General features: G+C 33.8%; 1 protein-coding gene across 1 annotated transcript in view; it reads right to left on the bottom strand.

The window, feature by feature from the left end:
• The window catches only part of LOC107676302 (signal-induced proliferation-associated 1-like protein 2), a gene marked incomplete at its 3' end in the record, with an annotated part of 74,134 nt that overhangs the window by 53,855 nt on the left and 11,787 nt on the right, over positions 1 to 8,492 (bottom strand). The window lies entirely within an intron of this gene.

Below are 8,492 nucleotides of genomic sequence, written 5' to 3'. Positions count from 1 at the left end.
TCAAGCAATTCTCTGCTATATGCGTCGAACTAAAACTTTGACCTTTTGCAACGTTTTGATTTAAGTAGCCTATTATTAAAATGATTCAGATATCGCACGCCCTTGCGATATGCATATTGCGATATTTACATTTGCGATATTTCGATAATTTCGATATATCGTGCAGCCCTAGTGTCCTACATTATTCAAACCAATATGCCTCAAAGACAAAAAGGGGTTTTCAAGCATGAAAAGAGTCTAAAAAAAGTTTAATACAGCTTTAAATTTTTTTTTTTTTTTTTTTCTGTACATTACAATGTGTCTTGTTTAATTTCATATTTTTTTTCCAGAGTAAAAAATAATGACTATCATACATGTTTGCATTTTTACATACGCTGAATAATCATGGTACATTATTTCACCCATATTTTCGCATTTTATGTTCACAAACATTATTTGTAACATTAAAGCAGACACTTTACTTTCATTTAATGCTTTCTACATATATAAAATCACTTTAGTAAATTTTATTTGATGCTGACACAAATGCCTCGTCTTATCTATATACTGTATATATATCTATATATTTGTATATATATCTATATACAAATTTCTTAATTAAAAAAAAAGGTAATATGGCTTTAGATCAACATATGGGTGAATAAACAATGATATAATTAAAAATAATTGAAATTTTCTGAACTTATCCTAAGAAAAACCCTTGTTTTCATGGTAAAATCACTGTTATGGCCCTTTGTTTTATTATACTTAACTTTTACTTAACTACCCATGTGTCATGCACGACTAAAAACAGGCCTAGGAACCTGTAAGATCTTGTTTGACTAAAATATTGTTTATTGTCAAGTAGGGCTGTCAAAAAAAAATTCGAATTTTGAATATTCATCGAATTTAAAATATTCATTAGTTAAACAGGAAAAGGGAAACAACGCTTTTGAGGACAATCCCAGTGCTGAAAAAAAAAAAAAAAGAGTGAATGCAGGACTACAGCGAGACGTCGACGGCCCTGAACTGAAACGTTTTACTGACAGCTAAACACATCAAGCTGCCTGACCATGTGACCAATAACGAAATGCTAGTCAATACTATTGAATTGGATAAAAAAAAAAACATTACTGACTTTGCTGACACACGGTACAATTTGTGTATTTTGGGGGGATAATTGAAAGAAAAATAGTTACTACAAGAAAAAAAGACTGTTTATTTTTGACTGGAAACACCAAATTAGGTATTTTCAGAATTTTTCGGAGTGATGCCATAGAAGAACAATTTGCGGTTCTCCAAAGAACTTTTCAGTAAACAGTTCTTAAAATAACCTTTTTTTTTTTCTTAGAGTGAAGAACATTTCAAAACTCGAAAGAACCTTTTTCCCTTATAAAGAAGTTTTGTTCAATAGAAAGAGTCTATGTTAAAGGTTCTTCATGGAACCACAGATGCCAATTAAGAACCTTTATTTTTAAGCGTGTATTGAATGCTAAACATTTTAAACACTAGCATGCAAGCTTGTCACAGTCAGCATCATTGGATATAAAAACAGTTCATTTGAAATTTAGTATAAAGCTTCTAAACCTGTCTGATCAGAGAAGTCAAAGAAAACTGATGTTACTTTCGGCTGTACATTGTGCAAATGAATCAAACTGTGCAAATGTATCAAATCAACCAGGTATTCCATGCACTGCACAGAATATGCACACTACATACTGAAAAATAGTATGAGTAGTATGCTTATCCAAACATAGACAAACAAAAGTTTTAGTTTAGCTTTAGATGTTAACTTCTAATACTAAAATATCAGCTAAACACACTCTGAACATCTGACTCAATGGTCTACTATGACATTCCATGTGCAAAGTAAAAAAAACAAAAAAGGCCTAACTGTGTTTTACTATTCCAGGTAAAAATGTTCAACATCAAATTATGTTTATTTACCCAGGAATGTATATTCCCATGATTCTGTGATTGTCCTTTTGTGATGCATGTAAAAGTAATTAAGCCATTCTTAGAATAAATTGCTTAGTCCTAAAAATAGTCACAGAACGTCATGTCAGCATGTTCATTTTATAGGTCTATTGTTCCTGTATAAGCATGTACTGAGCTTTTGTTTCACTTGGAAAAAAGTCTTACAGGAATACCATGGTACAGTGATTGTTTCAGATTACAAAAGATCCATTGACATTGAAAGATTTTCATATATACTTCCAATATGTGCATGTCCAAAAACTACAGTGTTAACATGGTTCATAGACAAAACATAATTATTATCATATCAATATAACAGTATTATCATGTATGTGCAATAACAGGGCCATTATACAAGTTTGTAAATCAGGAGTGGTAAAATTATATATAACAATAACGTTTCATTAATACCAATAAACCATCTTTGATTAACATGAAACATAAAAATCTTGTTTACAACAACTGAATTCAACTATTATGTTAAGCTAAATGTTACAATTTATATTGTGTTTAACATTTTAATTAAATTGATCTTTAATGATTCATAATACTGACAGCAGTTTTCAAAGCTCATTTTGACAATCATTGCATTAAACTTGCTGTAATATTGTTATCTAGCCCACGTGTATTGCATGAAGAAAGAATCTGATTTTTAATATTGTTTGCCAAAAGAAGGTCAGATGAAGGAGGTTAGAACATCAATCCATCCAGCATCAACTCCCATGCGGCTCAAACTAACACAAACCTTATTATCGTGACCACATTACCACACATCTGTCAAGGTTATGCTCCATTTCACACAATAATTGAAACTCCTCACCCATAAAAACAGCATTTTAAGAGTTCATAATAAGAAAGCCTAGTCTAATAAATACAAATCCACTCCAACCAACACAACGGCTGATGAGTTTTCATTATTACACAGAATGATGTCAGCTTGTTTTTGAGGCCTTGATGCATATCGGGGCTCTTGGGATGCGACAGGCAAAAATACTTTTTCACTGATCAAACTTTAGGTTTCAAGCTTATATTATTCTATAAAATACTCTCTGTAGGAGTGATACAATAAAATATTGAAAAATATGTTTATAAAAGATGTGTCCGTTTCTTGTAAAGGTCATTGGTCCAATTCCTGGGGATAAAAAAATGATAAAAACTGATGAAAAAAAGACACTTTGGAAAAAAAAAAATATGGCATTAAATTAAAATTATGTCAACTGAAAAAGGTGCAGCACTCACTCTTGAAGGGCTGAAAAATATATTGATTAAAATGACGTTTCGGCCGTTAATTAATTTTAATTTAAATTAAAAATTGAATTATTAAATAAAAATGTAAAACAAATACAATTATTAAAAAGATTTAACAACAAAATTTATAAATATTTAAATAAAAATGCTTGAATGCTGCTTTGTGGGTTTTTTTAGACATTATGAGTGTCCATAACCTCCTCTGAAAACACAAGTTTTTCCTCAGATGAAGTTTATTTACAAGGAAATAAATGAAACAGAAATTGATGGCATAAAGTGATGTAATTTGGCCAATTTTAAAGACCAAGAAGAAAAACTTCACAAAACAAAATTAATAAATAACAAGATCTAGAATCCAGAATATTACAGACTTTGACTAAGGCTACGCCCACACGAAGCCAGAGCTTTCCCTATCCGATCTTTTTTTTCTCCCTCATCTCAAGAAATATCTGCGTCCACACGAAACCACAAAACCGACACAAAACGATGTAGTACACATGCCAGACCAGTATGTGGCGCTGTAATTCTGCCACAGAGATACACTAAAAACGGAGAAGAAGACTTGGACTATGCACATAAACCTTGCGCGCGGTATACAAATGAACATGAAACAATACATTTATTAATCTGTGTTAATGTTAGTTAATAAAAAGACAATCGTTCAGTGTTTGTTCATGTTTTTGTTGCTATTACGTGACGTAGCGGTGTCAGACTGGAGACGTGGGCTGATGACGTCATCGTTTCAGAAAATATACGGATTTGCTGTCCACACGAAAATGCAAGGGCGGCGTTTTCAGATTTATCCACTCTGGGACCCGGTTTCAAAAAATAACGGTTTCATTCTCCCAAAACGCCGGATCCGTGTGAACGAAACGCCTATAAGATACAAAATGTATGCGTATACAGCTAAACGCGTCTCTGTGTGGACGGGGCCCAAGTACAATTTCACTGCTTAAAGATTTCTTTAAAATTTGATTAAGACCATTTTAAAGACCATGAAGGGAAAGCTGACAAGGCCAAACTTAAATTCACAAACAACAAGAGAACAAAAATGAATGGCTGAGTCGCTTAAGGCCATACGAACAGGAACATACTACCCATGAAACCCTGCTCTCTTTTGGTACCAACCTGCGTATGTTTCTGTTCGGTGGCCTTACCAACTGTGCAAACTGCACTTCACTATCTCGCACAGCAACTGTGAGAATAGGAACAGGAAAAAGGCTGAGTCGAGACAAAGTGAATAGAACAGAGTCCACAAGCGACCACATGCCACTCCTCTCTCCCACAATAGGCCAGAGGTATGTGCTCGAAATCCCTCTCATCTCAGATCCCAGGTCCGGAGCATCAGGGTCAGTGTCCCAATTGTCTGGAGCCACTGGAGAAAAGCGAGCGGGTTTAACCCTCGTGGCCCCTGAGTCCAGCGGCAGCGCGGTTAATGACTGATTCACTTTCACTGTCTCTACTGTGAGTCAACAGGCATTCACCAACCAGACTCAAACCACTGGGAAATAAGTTGAATCTGGATGTCAAAGACTAAAAAGATTATTATAAAGTAAGATGGTAAATTTGGTGTAGGATTTACTTGTAGAATTGAAACCATTTTCACTCAAAGTGCAAGTAAATTTCACAACACATTAAATTAAACATGACACTTTTGAAGTATAAAGACTGAAAAAGTGTTTTATCTTTGCCTTTGAAAAAGCATTTTACAGTATACAGTGTTTCCCCTGCCATTATATTAGGGGGGCGGGCATATAATGAGAGACCCAACGTTGGTTTTAGTTTCGTTTTAGCCTAAATGAATTCGTTTTGGCTTGTCGTTTATATTGCTATCGCTTCTTATATTTTTAATTCTTGTTCTTTTCTAAATACTGTCAATTGAAAGGATTTGTTGTGGAGTGAGGGGAACTAAACTAGCCTAGCTATGTTTACAGTGTTTATTATAATGCTTGTAAACATTTCGCGTCGGCATTAGGCCTATTTCTGAATGACATAATAAAATGCGACTTATACGCGAGGGGGTTTTTTTCCCCTAAAAAACTAATTTTTTATACACGTAGCGTATTTTAACCATGCAGCAAACCATTTGAAAAATTTTGATAAATTACTGAAAAAATTTATAATTAAATGACTTTTTAAACCGTTTAACTGTTTGTATTAATTGGTCAAAATTCTTACCGTCGGTTAACCGGTTAAACAGTTAAAATGAACATCCCTAACTATAATTAAAAAAAATAGTTTTGAATTTTTAAGCCACGCTTTCAGCCACTCGAAAGGACATTAAACTTCAATGCAAATTCAATTCCATAGGAAAAAATAGGATTTTTCATGAATCCTATAAAGCAACCCGGTATCATTTCGACTGTTTTGTGTGACGTGATGATTTTGACTCAAACTGTTTATGAACAAGAACTGTTATCCGCACAAGGGTCAAACGCTGCAGACTCATCTAAGCGATGAAATCCTTTTTCCCCTCCACAAGCAGCACTCTGTGATAAATTGTTCAGGATTAAATGCATGTAAGCCGTATGTCGGTCTTAGCCTACATTTCATTGAACCGCATGTGCAGCTCATACTTCAGATGATAAGTGGGTCATAACATCTCACAGTACTCTGTCACCATATATCACGACCCGTGACCAGACGGATCGGCAGTCCTGACCCACATGGTGCCATCTGCATGCTGATGTTAATTCTGCATCACCGCTTCTTTATTCAGACCTCAACTTTTGCTTTGGTCTCAGTGTTCTCCACAGAATGCTAAGAATGCAGTAATGCTGTCGCGATACCATAAAAATGTCTTGCAATACTATACCACCTGAAGTATCACAATACAAAATAGTATTGTGATACCATGCAGTATTGTGTTAATTATTCATTCAAATCTACAGAATGAACCAAATTGTCCTTAATACATACATGTAAATTAAAAGATACCATATTTTCCTCTGGATACTTTATTAATGAGAATGAGTGGCTATTGTTACCAGTCAAATGGAATCGGTGTAAACTAAATCCATCTTAGTAGAGATGCACCGATCGACCGGCCGTCAGTCTGCCATTTCCGAGCCGGTCTGTTTTGACGTCACACTTACGGCGACTGATAATGTATTGATGTCGTGCCAGATGAGGCTTGCGCCGCCTGAGTGAGTGTGAGAGAGACTCGTGCAGAAATCAAAACAAATGAGCGCAACAGCACACACAGAAAGTTATAGATGCATACTGCGGTAGTAAAAACAAGAAATTTATAATATATGATTTAGGTACGCAACATTGCACGACCAAAATGTTTCAACATGATTGCAATGTGATTTTATACAATAGTAGTTCAATAAACAATAAGTTAAAATTAAGTGACTTATATTTTAGACACAATATTGACTGTTTTTGCTCAATTTCGCTGATGAAAATAGTTCCAATTAAAGCCACGGCAGAACTCTTTTTTGTCTCCGAGCAACACAGCGGTGTTTCGTTACTGAATGAATCCACGTTTTTGAACGAATCAAGTGAGTCAATGATTCAGTAACCCATTCATAAAGACAGTAGTCACTTGCCTCGTTTCTGAATAAACTAGCCGTTTGAACGAATCTGTTGAATGAAGGATTAAATTATCTAATTCAGAAAATATTTTCAATTCATTTCTCCTGATAAACTGCAGCATGAATAACAATATCTCATTGCAAAATGAACTGAAGTGTCAGGCAAACAACAGCACATAAGGTGTGAATTCTATACAGTACACTACACATTTACTATAAAATGAATGATTTAAATAGTGTACCTGCTGCACATACAACATTAATTATGGTACTACAGTACTGACGATAAAAAAATACAGCAAGTATTTTGAAGAATTTATATCGCGATACTACCGGTATACCGGTATATTTAGCCAGAAATTGGGTTTATAATAAAAATATAGCCTATGTTAATATCCATTTATTGGTAATCTATTCATTTAAAGGGGTCCTATTATGCTTTTTCACTTTTTCAACTTTATCTAGCATGTAATGTTGCTATTTGAGAATAAAAAGGTCTGCAAGGTTACGAAGTTCAAAGTTCACTCTAAAAAGAGATATTCTCATTCACAGGAATCATATTTCAAGAACTACAACAAACAACTACTACAAAGCGCTTATTCCGGATATTGTGAAGTCACAATGTCCCTCATTTAAATAATTCCTGCCCACGATTGAGCTGCACTAGACAAGCCGAAGAAGAAGAGCTGCTTTAGTAGCATATTTCAGGATTGGCTTCGTCGAAAAAGGAACTAAACAGAGCATTCGAGACAGACTGGGAAAAGAGGTGCTGCAATAATGCAAAATATGTAAAAAAAATAAAATAAAAAATAAATAAAATAAAAAAATAATGCATTTTTGGAAAAATTAAGCATGAAAACCTATTCTAGTACACCCCAAAAAACAAATAAAAGTTTAACAAAAGGGCATAATAGGACCCCTTTAATACTATACAAAAGATCGGAATTATTTTCTCTTTGTTTTCCAACTTGATGCATATGAAACTAAATAGATTATCCATAACAAATAAATATGTGTTTGGATCAGCATTGTTATTGTTAACTAACAAAATTACTGAAAATAATAATGAAACAAAATATAAATATTAGATTTTTTTTTTTTAAATCAAATTTTTTTTGAAAAAACAAAACAAAACAAAAATACAAATTCTAGTGAATCTAATGGCAAAAACACCATTACAATAATAGACAAAATAACAACCGTAAGACATGTAAACACCTTAATTCATATACTTTTATCAGGGAAAGTTTGTAAACGGATTAAGAAAAACTTAATGTTTTGACCTTTAGCCCAAATACTCTTTGCATGTAAATATGATTACCAGCACTCTTGCGGTTCATTTAGTATGCATGTCTGTTTATGTTTTGACATGAACACCAGAGAAAAACCAGATGATCTCATTTATAAGTCTGGCATCAGTGCACAAGCAGCTTCACATTGAAAACAAAACACACAAACAGCAAAACTAATATGAAGCATTTAGTACCAACCCTAAATTCTCTAAAAGTCAGTCAGATGCACATCAGTTGAATTCTACATCCATGTTGTGCTCAAAACCCATTAACAACATGTTCTTCTTAATCTTCTTGACTAGTTTGAGACTAGAGAACAATCCCAGAGAACTGCATCCTTTAAAGGGGTCATATGATGCTTTTTTAAAGATAATTATTTTGTGTATTTGGTGTAACAGAATATGTTGACATGCTTTAATGTTCAAAAAACACATTATTTTTCAAATACTGTACATTA

This window comes from Sinocyclocheilus anshuiensis, unplaced genomic scaffold (genome assembly GCF_001515605.1).
Source record: "Sinocyclocheilus anshuiensis isolate Anshui unplaced genomic scaffold, SAMN03320099.WGS_v1.1 scaffold3951, whole genome shotgun sequence".
NCBI classification, from domain to species: Eukaryota; Metazoa; Chordata; class Actinopteri; order Cypriniformes; family Cyprinidae; genus Sinocyclocheilus; species Sinocyclocheilus anshuiensis.
The sequence above is the reverse complement of the archived record's forward strand: the minus strand, read 5'-3'. Positions and strand labels throughout refer to the sequence as shown.